The sequence below is a fragment of the Moschus berezovskii genome, chromosome 7 (assembly GCF_049115385.1).
Source record: "Moschus berezovskii isolate FMDL1 chromosome 7, NW_MosBer_1.0, whole genome shotgun sequence".
In the NCBI taxonomy this organism is placed as follows: Eukaryota; Metazoa; Chordata; class Mammalia; order Artiodactyla; family Moschidae; genus Moschus; species Moschus berezovskii.
In genome coordinates this window covers 30,656,127-30,676,551 of record NC_142466.1, presented here as the reverse complement: position 1 = coordinate 30,676,551, position 20,425 = coordinate 30,656,127, and positions in this window count along the sequence as shown.

Below are 20,425 nucleotides of genomic sequence, written 5' to 3'. Positions count from 1 at the left end.
CAGTTGAGCTCTTTCAAATCCTGAAAGATGATGCTGTGAAAGTGCTGCACTCAATACGCCAGCAAATTTGGAAAACTCAGCAGTGGCCACAGGCCTGGAAAAGGTCACTCTTCATTCCAATCCCAAAGAAGGCAATGCCAAAGAATGCTCAAACTACCACACAATTGCACTCATCTCACACGCTAGTAAAGTCATGTTCAAAATTCTCCAAGCCAGGCTTCAGCAATACGTGAACCGTGAACTCCCAGATGTTCAAGCAGGTTTTAGAAAAGGCAGAGGCATAAGAGATCAAATTGCCAACATCCGCTGGATCATGGAGAAAGCAAGAGAGTTCCAGAAAAATATCTATTTCTGCTTCATTGACTATGCCAAAGCCTTTGACTGTGTGGATCACAATAAACTGTGGAACATTCTGAAAGAGATGGGAATCCCAGACCACCTGACCTGCCTCTTGAGAAACCTGTATGCAGGTCAGGAAGCTACAGTTAAAACTGGACATGGAACAACAGACTGGTTCCCAGTAGAAAAAGGAGTACATCAAGGTTGTATATTGTCACCCTGCTTATTTAACTTCTATGCAGAGTACATCATGAGGAACGCTGGGCTGGAAGAAGCACAAGCTGGAATCAAGATTGCCGGGAGAAATCTCAATAACCTCAGATATGCAGATGACACCACCCTTATGGCAGAAAGTGAAGAGGAACTCAAAAGCCTCTTGATAAAAGTGAAAGAAGAGTGAAAAAAATTAGCTTGAAGCTCAACATTCAGAAAACAAAGATCATGGCATCTGGTCCCATCACTTCATGGGAAATAGATGGGAAAACAGTGTCAGACTTTATTTTTTTGGGCTCCAAAATCACCGCAGATGCTGATTGCAGCCATGAAATTAAAAGACACTTACTCCTTGGAAGGAAAGTTATGACCAACATAGACAGCATATTAAAAAGCAGAGACATTACTTTGCCAACAAAGGTCCGTCTAGTCAAGGCTATGTTTCTTCCAGTGACCATGTATGGATGTGAGAGTTGGACTGTGAAGAAAGCTGATCACTGAAGAATTGATGCTTTTGAACTGTGGTGCTGGAGAAGACTCTTGAGAGTCCCTTGGACTGCAAGGAGATCCAACCAGTCTATTCTAAAGGAGATCAATCCTGGGTGTTCATTGGAGCGACCGATGCTGAAGCTGAAACTCCAATACTTTGGCCACCTCATGTGAAGAGTTGACTCACTGGAAAAGACTCTGATGCTGAGAGGGATTGGGGGCAGGCGGAGAAGGGGACGACAGAGAATGAGATGGCTGGATGGCATCGCCGACTCGATGGACATTAGTTTGAGTGAACTCCGGGAGTTGGTGATGGACAGGGAGGCCTGGCATGCTGTGATTCATGGGGTTGCAAAGAGTCGGACACGACTGAGTGACTGAACTGAACTGAACTGAATATACACACAAAATATCTGTGGATCCTGTTAAAATGAAGATTCCATTTCAGTAGGTCTGGGAGGAACTGTCTGTGGCTCAGATCATGAACTCCTTATTGCAAAATTCAGACTTAAATTGAAGAAAGTAGGGAAAACCACTAGAACATTCAGGTATGACCTAAATCAAATCCCTTACCATTATACAGTGGAAGTGACAAATAGATTCAAGTTATTTTGTGTGTATATTAAAGCTTGAAAATCACTCATTTAACATATCAGTGGATATAATCAAATATAACATAGAATGTTAAACACAGCTTATTCAGATACTATTTTCTGGTCTCACTGTTTGTTGATGTATGCTTCCACAACTCTTCCTCCATTCTTTGAACCCAAAAGAAAATACAAAATCTAAAGTGAAAATATCCTTATTTGGCAAACCTAAAGAATTTTATGTAAAAAGTTGTTGATTCTCATCTCAAAATAGTTTAATTTTAATTTCAGTGGAGCATTTGGAAGAAAAAGGAGAGGGAAACAGTACTTACAGATTTAGTAATGAACAACAACTTGGCCCGTCTATGCCAAACACCACTAAAATAAGAAAATAGTAGAGTTAACTGGACAAAAATGTTTGCCACATTGCACACGAGTATTGGTAATTGGAGCCTCATTTGTCAGCACTAAGCCATTCACACTGATTTTTCTACTTCTGCAAACTGGAAGTCGGGATGCAGAATGAAGAAATAATTGTCAACAAGATCTCTCTGGGTAGAAAAAAAGAGAATGTTTAGTCAAATTAAGAAAGCAATTCCCAGTAATTTTTGACACTTGTCTGGATGTAGAAAGCAAGGCAGAATCCCCAGGAGGTTTTAGAACCTGCGAATTTGCTGGTCTGTTTAAAATTCTCCACACATTACTCAAGGAAAAATCAGACATACCACATATGCAGGTAGCTTTTAAGGCATCCTTCCAGTTTCTAGAAATTTATGGAAGTGCAGATGCAGTTATTCATTCTCCTTACTATGTAAGATTACCTCACTTTGTACTAGGTGTTCTTGAAAATAATCTAAAACTTCCTTACATTAAAGGAGAAATGTTTGATTTATATCTTGAGTTTAAACCTATAATGAGGCATTCCATTCTGAGTGATCTCAGGTACCGGAAGCAACGATAGACCCAGGGTTTCAGTGAATGAGGAGCCCTGCCTGGATGGACGTTCAGCAGAGTTTGGGTCACGCCTTTTTCTCCCTGCTTAGAAACTGTGGTCTCTGGGGCTCTGGGAAGGGGCTTGGCTGAAGGTGAATTACCTCATTTTTCATGGGTCAATCTTGAACAGCCCTTCCCCCACCCTCATGCAATGCCCATCTTCATCCTTAACATCTTTCTTCTATCTAGGTGGTAGGAAGCAAGCGAACAGGGCTAGGCCTTCAGTCTCTAGATGGCAGGCCCACAGTTATGTGGTGGGAGGCACCTGGTTAGAGCGGGGAAAGTAGAAGTGAAGCAGGTAGCTCTAGGTTCACATCATGGCTCCGTTACATTAGCTGTTCAGCCCTGTTGACAATCTGGTCATCTGTTTGATGCCCCGAATTTTTCTAACACAAAGTCTTCTCTTGCAATTGAGTACCTTCCAATTTTAGTGCTGATGCCTTGGTCTTCCAGGAATCACCTGGAAGGGATCTTTCCCAGGCTTGGTCAAGAAAGCTTCCTTAGTCCTTTCTACCTCATAGTTCTAGGTAGCAAAGCAGCATAGCGTGGTGACAAAGAACAGACTCTGGTCTAGCCTGCCTAGGGTCAGATCCTGACTATGTCATTTAATAACTGGGGAAAGTGACTTCCATGCTCTGCACCTGTTTCCCCTATGAAGACATAATTATTACTCTTTTAAAGGCTTATTGTAAGGATTCAATGATTATCATATTCAAAGCACTTAGAACAGTGCTTGTTGAATAAAAGTGGGCTTTTATAATGTTTATGATTATTCAGTTCGGTCGCTCAGTCATGTCCGACTATTTGAACCCCATGAATCGCAGCACACCAGGCCTCCCTGTCCATCACCAACTCCCGGAGTTCACCCAAACTCATGTGCATCATGTCGGTGATGCCATCCAGCCATCTCATTCTCTGTCGTCCCCTTCTCCTCCTGCCCCCAATCCCTCCCAGCATCAGAGTCTTTTCCAGTGAGTCAACTCTTCGCATGAGGTGGCCAAAGTATTGGAGTTTCAGCTTTAGCATCAATCCTTCCAATGAACACCCAGGACTGATCTCCTTTAGGATGGACTGGTAGGACCTCCTTGCAGTCCAAGGGACTCTCAAGAGTCTTCTCCAACACCACAGTTCAAAAACATTAATTCTTCAGCGCTCAGCTTTCTTCACAGTCCAACTCTCACATCCATACATGACCACGGGAAAAACCATAGCCTTGACTAGACGGACCTTTGTTGGCAAAGTAATAGGTTCATTAAAATAGATTCTCCAATAAACATCATGACTTATGATAAAATTTAGCTTTGCTGGTCATTTCTTTACTGAAACCCTCATTTTTTAAAAGGTTTATTAATATTTTTACTAGATAATTATTGATTATAGAAATTTGAAGAATGCAGCACTATTAACATTTTAGTGGATTTGCTTTCAAATCTTCTTCTCTGAACATGTTTTTGATTCAAGTTGAAATCATAAAAATAAATTTACACGTACCCTTTTAAAACAAACATGATATCACAAATATATTCCCATGCCAGTAAGTATTCTTTGAAAATGTATTTTGAAATGGCGGTACAATATCACATTATACTGATACCATAAAACACATTATATGGATATCACAATTTCACCATCCTGTCTGCTGTTTTTACCCACTTTTATCCTGCTTTTTTGTCCATTTCTAATTACTCTTCATAAACAATAATGCTTTGATGAATGTTCTTCTACATAAATTTTTATGCACTGACTTCTGCTTTCAGTCAAGATGGAGTAACAGAGCTCAGATTTAATATTCCCATATTGAGACCAAAACAACAACAAAATGAACCAATGGTTTCAGACATTGAACAACAGGCAACTTAGGACAATGATTCCTGGAGTGGAGAGACAAATGAGGTCAATCGAACAATTTAGATTATTACCTTGAAAGAGGTTCCAGATCATATCCCTGGCTGGGAGAGTCCAGGTGGAAGTGGTTATGCTATGCTGTAGAAAAGGGGTTGGGACTTCAAGAAGTCCAGGTGGCAGAGCGTTAAACAGGAGATAGCTGTATCTACTAGCTGGACATTAGAGTGGCTATCACAAATAATGTGGTGGGAGGTCTGCACAGGAATCCCACCCTCACCCGGTACATGTGTGAGAAAACACTCTCTGAGACCAGGGAAAGAACCACGTCAAAGGAGCACTTGGAATAACACATGCAACTCACACAGAGCCAGGAAGAGTCTATGTCCCCAGCAATCCTATGCAAAAACCTCATGATACCTGGAGTATCAGGAAGAGTACTTAGAAGGGAATCACCTCAGTTGTGGGGTAAAATTAGCTGTAGACTAAAGACTGCTCTGGTCCCACCTAATAAAGCCTAAAAGCAAAGACCAGAAGGAAAAGGCTCTCCAAGGAACTTAACTGCATCACTTGCTAGTGTTTTCTCATAGATGAAATCAGAGGAATGAAGTACATGATCACAAAAGTGCCACACTACCCCAGGGAGAAATGTCTGGAGGAAGGCAGGCCTACACCGCTGTAGAGAAGGGGCAATGTTCTGGTCCAGCCATGTTCATTCATTTGTTCATTCACTCATTCAAGTATATAATGAGCACCTATCATGTACCATGAACCTCCATACATTTTAGCACAGAATAGTGGAGTCAGTCCATTTATAGAGCTGATGAAAGTGAGTGTTAGTGGCTCACCCCTGTCTGACTCTTTCTGTCCCCATAGACTATAGCCCACCAGGTTCCTCTGTCCGTGGAATTCTCTAAGCAAGCATACTGGAGGGGGTAGCCTTTCCCTTCTCCACAGGATCTTTCCAACCCAGGGATTGAACCAGGGTCTCCTGCATTGCAGGTGGATTCTTTACTATCCGTGTCACCAGAGCTGGTGCTCAGTCACTATTTCAAGAACCAGGACATGGCCAATTGCATTGCACTCTGGCCAGCCTTTCTGGAATATACCTGTAAAATGAAGGGAGAGAGAAGTATCTGATGGACACATCAAACCTGGTTTCCTAAGACCAAACTGCTTCCCCTGAACGTTTGATTTAATTTGTACTAACCTCACAAAAGGATCTGCTGGTTGAGACCACCCTGTTAAGAAATCTGTGGCAGGACACGCTGAAAGTTCTGTTTTTCTCCTGTTATTGGATCATAAGCTCGATGAATGGACTGGTTGTGGTGTGTTGTATTTCTCCCATCTTCTTCATTCCAAAATTGTCTATTAGATGGTTTCAATTTGAGACAATTTTCAAGCAATGATTGCATCAAACTACAGTCTAATTGGGAGAAAGTAATTTTTGGCAAAATCCCAAGCCAGGAGATTTTCTATCTGAGAAAATTATATACTGAAGCTGCCAACTTGGAATGGAAAGCTTAGCAGCCTTAAACACAACTCTGCCATTGTCAATTTCTGTGCCCTGTGTTTGGTGAAGAGCCACACAGGACAAAGCAGAAGTTACTAGGATCTATTCTGCAGTTTTCTCAAGACCACAGAATAAATATTTGTTCCATTGAAAGGAAACTTAGTGGTAATGTCTAGTCTATTCTCCCACTTCAGGAACTCGGCACAGACCATGCTATTGTTCAAACTGCTCCCACACTGGATTGCTCTTCTCACAACTCTAAATTCATCCAAAACTGGTTGAAACTTACCTTATCCAAAAGCTTTTTCTATCTGCTCCAGCCCTCATGTATCTCCCCTCTAAATGCCTGCAGATCTTAGGATCCATAAGCATTTAGTGAGGTGTGGGTTTCAAAAGACAGCACACATTGTTTTTGGACTGTTTTGAAGGAGAAGGCCAAATCGTCCCTCATAGCATGAATCCCACTCGGAGTCTACCTCCTCCTTAAGTGGCATTCTCCAATGGGCCCCCACAGTGTCCCAGTACTTACTGCACTGTGCTATGGTCTTTTCAATGCTGGTCTCTCTCAACCACTAAACAAGAGTTCCTTGAGGCCTGAGATCATGGCTAGGATGTATCAACATTCCCAGAATATAGTACAGAATAGCACTGCAATGGATACTGAAGGAATGAGGGCCAAGTGAGGGAATAAATCAACGCATAAATGGCTGAGTTCGAGAAGCCCAATTACTCCTTGCTGATCAATTCATTGATTCTGGTGCAAGGGAGCAGAAGAAGGATTGTTTTCCTCTGTGCTTAATGAAAGTTAAAGATGGTAGGTAACTCAGATCATCCTTAGTAAGCATGCATTATATAAGGGAAAGGAATGAGAAACAAAAGCAACCATAGCATTTTCATGGTCATGTTAAGCCCTGTTAATAGCCAAAATATATAAGATCAGTTACGTAAGACCTGTCTCCATCTTTTGTACAATTGAACACTGTCTCTTTTTTTCTACCCTTATCCCCCAGGAAACCCACCTCCACCACTTTAGAGGGAAATCAAGCCTGTCCCTCTCACTTTATTTGGTAGGATTAGGCTATAAATGTATTTTGGCAGAGACCGATAGCCCGATGTACACCCATTATCATTTCCAGCCAAAAGTAACAGCTCCTTTCCTACCAGCTGGGTGTGGTCGAGTAGGTTCTGGCCAGTGAGGTATGAAGAGAGGGGAAGCATATGACTTCTGAAAATTTTCCACAAAATATGGAAGCTTGTTATCGCCTCCTTTTTATCCATCTCCCAGAGGCTTTAATGTGGAGGAGGACAGAGCAACAGCATGGAAGGAGACTGCATCCCTGATATCAGGCTCATACCAGCCCCTTTCATGAAAGCAGATATTTTTGTTAGTTTATGATTTTAGAGTTTTTGTAAGAGTGGCCTAACCTATAGCTTAACTACTACTTGTTCTTTAGGCAACAAGAATCTAGCTCCTATGTCTGTATGGGATAATACATCTAAGAGGGGACTAAAGAAAAGATATTGTATGACAATCCTAGAAAGCACTTATAATAGTCCTCCTTTTAGAAAATGAGGACACTGAAGTTCAGAGAAATCACCTACTGGCACAAGGTCACATGGCAGCTAAAGAGCCTCTTGATAAAGGTGAAAGAGGAAAAAAGCTGACTTAAAACTCAACATTCAGAAAACTAGGATCACGGCATTCAGTCCCATAACTTCATGGCAAATAGATGGCAAAACAATGGAAACAGTGACAGACTTTATTTTCTTGGGCTCCAAAATCGCTGCAGATGATGACTGCATGAAATTAAAAGACACTTGCTCCTTGGAAGAAAAACCTAGACAGCATATAAAAAAGCAGAGACATTATTTTGCCAACAAAGTTCCATCTAGTCAAAGCTATGATTTTTCCAGTAGTCATGTATGGATATGAGAGTTGGACTGTAAAGAAAGCTGAACACTGAAGAATTGATGCTTTTGAACTATGGTTTTGGAAAAGACTCTCGAAGAGTCCCTTGGACTGCAAGGAGATCCAACCAGTCAATCCTAAAGGAAATCAATCCTAAATAATCATTGGAAGGACTGATGCTGAAGCTGAAGCTCCAATATTTGGCCACCTGATGTGAAGAACTGACTCACTGGAAAAGACCCTGATGCTGGGAAAGATTGAAGGCAGGAGAAGGGGATGACAGAGGATGAGATGGTTGGATGGCATCACCAACTCAATGGACATGAGTTTGAGTAAGCTCCGGAAGTTGGTGATGGACAGGGAAGCCTAGCGTGCTGCAGTCCATGGATTTGCAAAGAGTGGTGCACGACTGAATGACTGAACTGAACTGAACTGAACTGAGAGACTGAACAGCAACAACCCGGGTCTCATTGAGTCCAAAGCCCATACTCTTTCCACTTTATAATAACAGGAATAGTGACAGTAATGTTAATAGGTGACATCTACTAAATGCTTATCGCATGTCAAAATCTGTGAGGAGCATTATGTGTGAATTATCTCATTTAATGCTCAAAACAGCTCTTTGAAATACCAGCTACTATAGTGTCATTGATTTTATAGATGAGGCAAGGTTTAATTAAATAACTTTCCTAAAGTCACAAAGCTAGTAAGAGGCAGTTTAAAGTGTCACAGTTTAAACTGTTGTCTGACTGACTTGAGCTACAGGTCCCACCCTCTGCTTGACTATGAGCACATCCTTAAATTCTTACTCAGTTAGAAAAGGAATATCCAGTAAGCAGTTTTTGCCTTAGCCTGTAGAGTAAGTCATCCTGCTGAATTCAAGGGTCTAATTACCATTTGGTGATGCACATGTGGCCAGTTTGACCCCAGTGTAGAGCTGGTGAAAAGTAAAAGGAAAAAAAACCCCACATTTTCCTAAGTTATTTAACGCACAAGAACTATATAGTAAGACTCATTTGCCTACCTGCCATTGCCAGTGTATACCTTCTTCACACAGTGGTAATTTACACATCCAGATCAATGAGTCATTAAATAGAAGTTGAAAGAAATTCACTATATACGTTTAGCTATTTAAGTTTAATCCTGCTAACATCCTATCAAGAAGCTAGGGATCTTATGAAGGATTACTGACAAACTATAGATATGAATAAGCTTTCATAGGCCTTTGACTGAAGCTTGAATGATGATCAGTACTTTTTTAGTGGCCACTGTGGACGTCCTCTTTTATAAAAAAATAAAACTATTAGCGTTGTTCTCAAACATAGTTTTGTTTTTGCTTCCATTTTAGATAATATATTCTACTATTCTTTTAAGTCATATGTTCCTATTAACAATTCAACCTCGTATTTACTTCTGAAAATCAGTTGAAAATGAGAAAGCGAGAAAGAAAAACATGAGAATAAAAAGCATTTTCAAAATTGATCTTCATAATTCAAATAACAAAACCTGACAAAGGCGTTATAAGACAGGAAGATGGTAAACTAATATCTCTCATGAATGTAAATGCTGTGATAAACAGATCTGTGGGAGCTTCTAGTGTTCATGCCCTTGTATGCTGCTGCTAAGTCACTTCAGTCGTGTCCGACTGTTGACCCCAAAGACGGAAGCCCACCAGGCTCCCCCATCCCTGGGATTCTCCAAGCAAGAACACTGGAGTGGGTTGCCATTTCCTTCTCCAATGTGTGAAAGTGAAAAGTGAAAGTGAAGTCGCTCAGTCGTGTCCGACCCTTAGCGACCCCATGGACTGCAGCCTACCAGGCTCCTCCATCCATGGGATTTTCTAGGCAATCGTACTAGAGTGACTTGCCATTGCCTTCTCCGATGCCCTTGTATAATCCCCTCTAATTTGAGTGCTGTGGGAACTGCAGCTTGTTTCTAATCAACAGAATATGGCAAAAGCAATGAGATGTCACTGCATGACATTTATGTAATATGTCTTGCTAGTTGGGAGACCCACAAGGCAAGGAAGTGAGAGTTCTCTCAAAGAACTGAAAACAGCCTTCAGACAATAGCCAATAAGCAACTGGGGCCTTCAGCTGTACAACCACAAGGAAATGAATTCTGCCAACAACCTGAAAAAACTTGGTAGGATATTCCTCCCTAGCTGAGTCTTCAGATGAGAATACAGCATGGCCAACACTTTGACTGTAGCCTTGTAAGACCTTAAGCTTGGACCCAGTTAAACTGCAACTAGCTAACCCATAGAAAACTGTGAGATAAGTTTAAAACTGTGTTTTAAACTTCAAGTAACTTGTTATGCAGCAATAACACACTCATGAAAATTGTCAACAAAATATTAACATATTAAACTCATCAATATATTTCAAAATCATGAAGTTGGTTCAACATTCAAAAATTAATTAAAAAATTTGTCAAAAATGGCAAATGAGGTAGCATCATATCATAAAAGGTGCAGAAAAAGCACTTGACAAAATTTGATACCTCCATAATAAACATTCCCAAGTGAACTAGGGAAAAAATCAAATACTTCTTCAATTTGATAAAGGGCAGACCTACAGCTAACATCATATTAAATAGTGTAAAACAGAATGCTTTCCCCAAAGATTTAGAACAAGACAAGGATGTCTACTCTGACCTTTTCTGTTCAACATTGTACTGGAGTTCCTGTCCAGTGCAATAAAGAAAAACAAAGAAGTAAAAGTCGTAAAGATTAGAAAGTAAGAAGTAAAGTTATCTTAATGCAGACACAACATGATTGCTTACATAGAAAATCCTAAGGAATTTGTCTCCTATTGCTGCTGTAACAATTACCACAAACTTAGTGGACTTAAACCACACAAGCTCATTATCCTCATAGTTCTATAGGTTAGAAGCATATGAGTTTCCACAGGACTGAAATCACAAGTGTTGGCAAGGCTGTGTTTCTTTCTGGAGGCTCTCAGGGAGAACCTGCTTCCTCAACTCTCTGCCTTCTAGAGACCACTTACATTCCTTGGCTTGCCATCTTCAAAGCTAGCATAATTGCCTCTCTCTGACCATTATTTGCATACAAATATTTTTTTTCTCCATGAGTATTTTACCTTTTAGTTTTCTTAGTGGTGTCTTTTGAAGACTGCTGCTGCTGCTAAGTCGCTTCAGTTGTGTCCGACTCTGTGCGACCCCATAGACGGCAGCCCACCTGGCTCCACGGTCCCTGGGATTCTCCAGGCAAGAACATTGGAGTGGGCTGCCATTTCCTTCTCCACCTTTGAAGACTAGAAATTTTAAATTTTGATTAGGCCCATTTAACATATTTTTCTTTTATGGTTAGCTTTTCCCTGTGCCCTTTTAAGAATCTCTGGCTAAGTCTAAGTTCCATAGGTTCTACAAGGTTTATAGTTTTATCTTTTGTATTCATGTCTATGATCATTTCCTGATCCATTTCAAATGAAAATTTTTGTATTGTGTGTGCAAGGGGTCAAGTTGGCTATCCAACTGATTCAGACCATTTGTAGGAAAGATTAGCCTTTTTCCATTGAGTTACCTTAGTGTCTTTCTTGTAAGTCAATTGATTATTTATGTGTTGGCCTGTTTGTAGACTATTCTATTCCTCATATATTTGAATATCTTTTACCAAATATCACACTGTCTCGATTCAGTTCAGTTCAGTTGAGCAGTTGTATCCAACTCTTTGCGACCCAGGGACTGCAGCACACAGGCCTCCCTGTACATCACCAACTCCTGGAGTTAACTCAAATTCATGTGCATCGAGTCTGTGATGCCATCCAACCATCTGCTCCTCTATTGTCCCCTTCTCCACCTGTCTTCAATCTTTCCCAGCATCAGGGTCTTTTCAAATGAGTCAGCTCTTCACATCAGGTGGCCAAAGTATCGGAGTTTCAGTTTCAGCATCAGACCTTCCAACAAATATTCAGGACTGATCTCCTTTAGGATGGACTGGTTGAATCTCCTTGCAGTCCAAGGGACTCTCAAGAGTCTTCTCCAACACCACACCTCAAAAGCATCAATTTTTTGGTGCTCAACTTTCTTTATACTCCAACTCTCACATCCATACATGAGCACTGGGAAAACCATAGCTTTGAGTAGATGGACCTTTACTGGCAAAGTGATGTCTCTGCTATTTAATATGTTGTCTAGGTTGGTCATAACTTTTCTTCCAAGGATCAAGCGTCTTTTAATTTTATGGCTGCAGCCATCATCTGAATTGATTTTAGAGCCCAAGAAAATAATGTCTGTCACTGTTTCCATTGTTTCCCAATCTATTTCCCATGAAGTGATGGGACTGGATGCCATGATCTTAGTTTTCTGAATGTTGAGTTTTAAGCCAAATTTTTCACTCTCCTCTTTCACGTTCATCAAGAGGTTCTTTAGTTTTTCTTAACTCTCTGCCATAAGGGTGGTGTCATCTGCATATCTGAGGTTATTGATATTTCTCCCAGCAATCTTGATTCCAGCTTGTGCTTCCTCCAGCCCAGCGTTTCTCATGATGTAATCTTCATGTAAGTTAAATAAGCAGGGTGACAATATATAGCCTTGATGTACTCCTTTCTCAATTTGGAACCAGTCTGCTGTTACATGTCCAGTTCTAACTGTTGCTTCCCACCCTGCATACAGATTTCTCAAGAGGCTGGTCAGGTGGTCTGGTATTCCCATCTCTTTCAGAATTTTCCACAGTTTGTTGTGATCCACACAGTCAAAGGCTTTGGCATAGTAAATAAAGTAGAAGTAGATGCTTTTCTGGAACTCTCTTGCTTCTATGATGGTCCAGCGGATGCTGGTGATTTGATCTCTGGTTCCTCTGCCTTTTCTAAATACATTTGAACATCTGGAAGTTTATGGTTCATGTACTGTTGAAGCCTGGCTTGGAGGATTTTGAGCATTGCCTTGCTAGCGTGTGAGATGAGTGCAATTGTGCGGTAGTTTGAGCATTCTTTGGCATTGCCTTTCTTTGGGATTAGAATGAAAACTGACCTTTTCCAGTCCTGTGGCCACTGCTGAGTTTTCCAGATTTGCTGGCATATTGAGTGCAACACTTTCACAGCATCATCTTTAGGATTTGAAATAGCTCAACTGGAATTCCATCACCTCCACTTGCTTTATTTTCAGTTACTGTCTCAATTACTGAAGCTTTATTGTAAGTCTTAAAATTAGGTAGTGTGGCTCCTCCAACTATGTTTTTCTTTCTCAATATTTTCTCAAAATTCTTTTGGATGTTCCAGGTGCTCTGCATATCCTTGTACATTTTAGCATCATTCTGATTATTTCTACAAAAAAGAAAAAGCCTGCTGGGATTTCAGTTGGAACTACACTGAATTTATTTAGATCAATTTGCAGTAATTGACGTGCTAGCAATATGTAGTCTTCTAATCTGAAAACATTGTATAGCTCTAAATTTTTAAGGCCTTAATCTTTTAGGAAATATATAGTTTTCAGTGTAGACATTTTAGCTTTATATGATGCAATTATAAATGGAAATTTTAAATGTAATTTCACCACTGCTTGTCCAGGGGCCAGCGTAAAAAAAAAAAAAAAAACACCTAAAACTAAAGTTGAAAAGCTTAGGTGCAGATTGCATTTACAATGTCCTTTAACAAAAGAATTAGCGTCATATTTGATGTCGCATCTGTCAATAAAAGTTGGTTGAATGCCTACTAGTTGCAAAACTCTAGTTACCCCAAGAACAAAAAGTTTATCACATACAAATCCTCCAGTAGATATTTTGGAGACATTATATCAGTGCTTATCAAAACCGTCCACTTCTTCCAGTGAGTTTTTAACTCAGTGGTTCCCAATCATGGTTACACGTTAGAAAGACTTGGGGTGCTTTAAGGAAATACCAATACCCATATCACACCCAAAGCTACCCATAAGCAGAAATTTAAAACTTCTCTCTAGAGAAGTCATTCTGAAGTATTATTGTCCTCAGCACATTCATTTTGGCCATAGTGCTGTTATTCTTCCTTCTTAAAAAAAAAACACTCAGGCCCCTTTTTACTGTATTACTTTCCTTCATACTCACCTAGAGCTTTATATATAGCGCGCATTATACACAGCCTCAAAGAATGGGTGGGTGATCGTTTGCTAACAAAAACAAAAAGAAAAGGGGAAATCTGCTAAAGCAGCATTCCGAGCTGTCTCCTGAGAATGTGTTCATTGGACTGAGGACATTTCAGTGAGGTGAGCTAGTAGACACCAAACATTCCAAACAAGTCTGACTGCATAATTTGCCCAGCCAGGTGCAAAATGAAAATGGAGGTGCCATGTTCAAAAATTATTAAGCATTTCGAGACAGTGATAGGAGAGTATTTTATCCAAACATGGAGCCCTTCGAAGCACTGGTTCCTTTCTGACTGCACAGCTTACTTGTCCATGAAGCCAGCCTTGGTTCCCAGGACCAGAGCACTCTGTTTACACTCAACAGTTGTGCATACTTGCTGGGAATCAGGAAGGCAAAGTAAAGAAGTTGATTGTATTTCCATCCCAATGACCTTGTCGAAAACAAAAACAAGAAAACAAAAAAACCTTAGCTCTTAATTTTTGATTTATCCCTACCTTGACTCCTAGAGAATTCACTGGAGACAGAACCACCCTTTCTTCCTGTTCTTGTTTTGAATAAACATACATATTTTTAGAGTTGCGAGTTTTCTTTATTGACCGATTTCCATAAAGCTTAAAAATTTGAGTTAAGGACTCAGTTCAGTTCCACCTTTTTACCCAGAGCCAGTCATTAAATGTCAATCCTGTAGCTTTCAGCTTTTAAAAAAGCAGTATCTACTGAGCACCCTCTAAATGCTTTATATTAATTTTCTTCCTCACAATAAAACTATAAAGGAGGAAATATTTTCTCTACTTTTCAAAGGACAAACCCAAGGCTCAGAGAGGTTAAATGATTTGTCCAAGAGGGTACAGAGAAGTAATTGAGATCATAAACTTGAAATCAGGCAGATCTAGGTTCAAATCTCATGTTTGCAGTTGTACGCATGAGACTTGGAAAAACTACTAAACTCCTATGAACTAGATTTTCTGCAATTATACGATGGAAAGAGTAATCTCTACCTCATAAGATTATCACGTGGATTGAGATAAGTAAAGTGCTTAGTACAAGGTAAGCACACCTGAAACAATAGTGCTTATTAAAGTCACACCTAGTAAGTAGCAGTGCCATATTTTTACTCTCCATCTGAAGATAGCATTGGTAAATTTCCACTCTCTTGTTTTAGATAACCCCTGGATTAAAGAAAAAGCAATAAGCATCAATTACCTTAAAGCTGAGCTTGAGGCTAGAACAAGAAACTTTTAGAGATAAATATTGGGGAAAATCAAAATAGAGTGCTGACTAGCATTTTGAAAATAACACACCCGTGTTCAAGGACTTGACTTCTCTTCCCTATCCCTGATGATTAGGCTTAAAACACCAAAAATATCTTCAACTCATAGAAGAATATAAAGTGTCTTATAAATGCGCTTAAATGAGTTGACAGCTTTTCCAGTACTTTCTATCTATTCCTTGAAAGCTTGGCCCTTGTTACCTCCTATTACGATACAGTTTTTGATGAGAAAGGGCGAGGGAAAGAGAATGGGACCAGAGGATTTTCCAGGTTCCTCCAGCTCAAAAATAATCTGTGATTTTGTACTGCAGACCTATAGAAAGAAAGAGCAAATATGTCATTTTAAAAATTTAAGCTTACCAGGTGTTGTTTTTCTTTAATTACCAAAAAACACCCTGCTTATTATAAAAAAAAAATTATTGGATAATACAGGAAGTTAGAAAAATTTCAAAGAAAACGTCAGCCAAGTTTCTACCCTCAAAGCCAACCTTATTCTGATGCCTTTTCTTCAGGGACTTTATGACCAAGTCTTTGCCTGTACCCTTCTGTCCCTTCCTTCCGCCTTCCTTTGTCACTTACCTAGGTCTTCAAGCTGTCTTTCATTATTGCCACCACCCACACACTCCTCGTGTGCTATGGTCAAGCACTGAAACCTGACCTCCCAGAGGGTCCCCATCCACCAGACTTCTCTAATCATCTCACGCTTTAAATGGTTTTGCATGCACTGGGCTTCCTTCAGGGCTTCAGTCCTCTGCCCAGGCTAACCTGGTAATGAACCTGCTTTTGGTTGGCAACTATACTCCATGGAGGCCTTACTATATTCAGAAGATAAATCAGAGGGTAAGAATTTCAGGTAACCCAATGAAAGATCCATTCAGTGGAGATGAGACCATTGAATGTATTAAACAAATGTGTGCTCAATACAACTGGAGGCAGCATTATGGCAGAGTAAAAAGAACATGGGCAAACAGATGCACATTTAAATCCAACTGCTCACTAACACGGAGAAGGCAATGGCAAGCCACTCCAGTACTCTTGCCTAGAAAATCCCATGGATGGAGGAGCCTGGTAGGCTGCAGTCCGTGGGGTCGCTAAAGGTCGGACACGACTGAGCGACTTCACTTTCACTTTTCACTTTCACACATTGGAGAAGGAAATGGCAACCCACTCCAGTGTTCTTGCCTGGAGAATCCCAGGGACGGGGGAGCCTGGTGGGCTTCCGTCTATGGGGTCACACAGAGTCGGACACGACTGAAGTGACTTAGCAGCAGCAGCAGCAGCTCACTAACAGGCAACTAACTTAACTTCTCTGAACCTCTGAGAAGTGGTAAGGCCAACTTCATAAGCTTGCTATGGAGCTTTTAAAAATGCAAGTATAAAATGGCTGGCCTATAAGAGTTCCTTTAAAGGATTAAATTAGTGAAAAGTGTTTTGAAATTTTAAAAATGAATCAAACACGATTCATGTCCTCAAGGAGCTTACTATCTAAGAGAATAAATAAGACATACATAAAAATTACATGAATATTAATTTTTAAAAACTCATTAAGATCCAGGTCCATAGACTCATTTTATAGATGAGGAAACAGAGGCTCAGAGAAAGGGAAATGACTTGACCAAGTTTATTTACATAAGTAGAAAATTGCAAGGCCAGAATTTGAAACTTTGTCTGCCCAAATGCATACTAATACACCAAAGGTGCTTGCTTTTACCACTATTTGTAAGACTAACCCTGGATACCAGATAATACCATCTTGCTCAAGCAAAACTGTGGTTTCCCTGGTGGCTCAGACAGTAAAGAGTCTGTCTGCAATGTAGGAGACCTGGGTTTGATTTCTGGGTTGGGAAGATACCCTGAAAAAGGAAATGGCAACCCATTCTAATATTCTTGCCTGGAGAATTCCATGGACGGAGAAGCCTGGCGGATTGCAGCTCAGGGGGTCGCAAAGAGTCAGACATGACTGAGCAACTTTCAACCTTGGATGCCAGAAAATACCATCTTGCTCAAGCAAATCTGTAGGTCCCATTTTGAAATTCTTTCTACTATTTAGGCTGTGACCTATCACAGAAAAGGGTTGGGAGTTGAGGCAGTAGAATTTAGGGCCTTGAATTTAGGTTTTTGACCCCCCTTTTCAGATGAGACTATACATATACTCACAGAGATTCACTGTGACAACTTCAATCACATGACTTAAAACTAGTCCTGCTACTGGTTCTGCAAGGTGGCTTCAGTTCAGTTCAGTCACTCAGTCGTGTCCAACTTTTTGCGACCCCATGAATCACAGCACGCCATGCCTCCCTGTCCGTCACCAACTCCTGGAGTTCATTCAAACTCACCTCCATCGAGTCGGTGATGCCACCCAGCCATCTCATTCTCTGTCATCCCCTTCTCCTCCTGCCCCCAATCCCTCCGGTTCAATTTAAATATTTAAAATGTACCAAATTTTTATTCTGCCATTTTGTCATTTTTATCCTGAGAGCTTCAAAAAATGGAAAAGGCTGTACTTCTCTCCATTAATGTTCTGATTGTCATCAAGGCTCAATCAGGAAAGAATCACACCATCATATATGCAGGTCCTTAATCCTCCCATGTAGCCCATGTGCTTCATCAGTAACATTGCACCCTAAGAAAGAGGAGCAAAGACTTCAAAGATTAGGGAATTTCCTCTAGAACAGTTACTGCCATACCAGGTGGCCAGGGAGCAGGATGCGTCATCAGGGCCTCTGAGTCTCTATACAGATCCTCTGGGTCTTACCCAGGTAAGGTTGTCACACATGCCAGGTAGCAGCATCATTATTCTCGACCAAATTTTCTGAGCGCAGCATGAAAACTCTGACCAGACTCACTTTGCTTGTGAGGATGTCCATGTTGACTTGTCATAAAACCTTCTTTTTTAAGAAAGGTTGTGGGACTTCCAGTTTCTGGTTTGGCAAGAAAGGAGCTTGGAAACTGCAATTCTATCCCAATAACAAGAAAATACTGAACAAACTTAAAAATCAGCAATTCTAAGAGAAGTTGGATCATGGAGCAAACCAGTGCCACCCAAATGTGAGAGGCAGACAGACAGACAGAGAATCACAACTTGCCAGAGCGGGAAGCTCTTTGGGAAAAAGTGCCAGGGTAGAAATATCGGAACTGTAATCGCTGAATTGCTGTAGGCTCAGTGTGGACAAGTCAGAGTCAAAACCTCCAGGGGGTACCCAGCTATCTGGGATGGGGGCACCCACCACACTTTTATGAGTTTTTTACCTCTACAGGCTCACCCTTCTTGTTTCCTACAGGAGGATTAGAAAGTAACCACTTTGAAATATGCCAAGCACTGTGTTCTTTAAACATTTCTTCTTTAAAAGGCTGCTCTCAGAAGAAACTTTACCCAGAGCCTTTTCTGCAAGGGTTTTTATCAGAACCTAAATGACCTGGTGGAAGGGAAAGACCCAACACTAGGTGGCTCTAGACATTCATATGGATAAAAGGGAATATCCAACTCTAGCCCATTCTAGCCATCCCGTCCCACCTAAGAGGGGACTGAGAAGTACTTGTGAAATTTCACAGTCCAGAGGCACAGACTTACTCAAAGACTGAGACCTAATCATAGGACTTAATACAAAACTTGCCCTCTACCCACAGGGCGTCACCACATTACTAACGGCCTAGTTGCAGCAGTTCCTTTTATCTCGTGCATCATGTGCGGCTATGAAGAAAAATTGCAAGGCATACTAAAAGGGAGAAAACAAAGTTTGAAAAGATAGAGCAAACATCAGAGCTAGACTCGGATATGGCAGAGATGTTGGATTATCAGACCAGGAATTTGAAAGAACAATGATTACCATATTAAGAACTTGAATGGATAAAGTAGACAGTTTTATTAGCAAGGTAGTTATCAAACTCCTTCCCAAAGTGATTCAATCCTTTTATATTTCTCTGGACACCGTATGAGGTTCCTGTGGTTCTACATTCTTACCAACCATTAGTATTGTTCAAGGTTTGTAGGTATGAAAACATATCTTTCTGTGGTTTCAAACTGCAATATATTGGTTCGGTTTACCATCTCTTTGTATGTGTTTGAAAGCATATGTATTTCTTCTGTGAAACCCTGATTATAACTTTCACCTTTCAAAAACTAGGTTGTTCGTCTTATAGACTTGTAGAAGTTCTTGTCTAGATATGAAACTGTCAGTTAATTGCCTTTAATCTCCCCATTTCCACTAGTTTATTCCTGGAAGTCAATCAACAAGGTTAACTTTCTGTAGACACTTTCACCATACATGCTTGCCTAATTGTCTCAGAATTCTTTTCAGAATCTGGCAGGTAAAATTTTAAAAAGACACTTGAACACGATTGATACAACTAAACATACTTTTTCTTTCATTCTCACCCCAAAGTTAGGGAAAGTGCTGGAAATGAGTGAGTCTAAGGATCAAAAGTTTTCAACAGAATCTTAGTTGAGGAATTTTGCTAATTCACTGCTCCTCTTTATATTTTTGGTTTGAGAGCACAATTAAACATACATATATTTTATATTCATGAGCAACCTTAATTCCCCTAATTATACCAGCTCTGAACTGTCAGCAACAGAAGGTATCAGGGGAGGGCGGGGAGAATGTGGAGCCAGAGGCAGGAACTTTATTGATGTTGCCTCTGTCTATAGGGTGTATCATATTTTTAGGAAGAGGGAGGAAAAATGCATTCTGAACTGGTTTCAGTTACTTAGTTACAAAGGGGATATCCATGCCTAGAACAGCTTTCATGGATTTATTTGCCAATTGACATAAATTAAAACCAGACCAAACTTCATTCCAAATCTTGTTTTTTTCTTCCAATGATTTCCCTTGTCTTCTTCTCCTCTTAATGTCTTTAAAAATAATCTTGCTTTGCATACGTTTTCTGCTTTTTCAAGAAAACATTTTCCCATTCCATTCTGCCTGAGGGAATGTTTTCTTCTCTCCTTCATTCCTTCATTGTAATCCTCTCAATTATCTATGAGTCTCTGCCTCAAATCTCTAATAAACATTTGGAAAGAGGGAGAGGGCTCAGGCTTGTTGATTGAGTGGTTTTGATGTTTTGGGTTTTGTTTTGTTTTTTTTGAGACCAGGAAACTTCAGTTTAAGTCTAACATCTTCTTTTAAGAAAACATCCTTTTCATATTAAGGCAGTCATTTACATTTGGGGTCATTTTAACAACAAATGA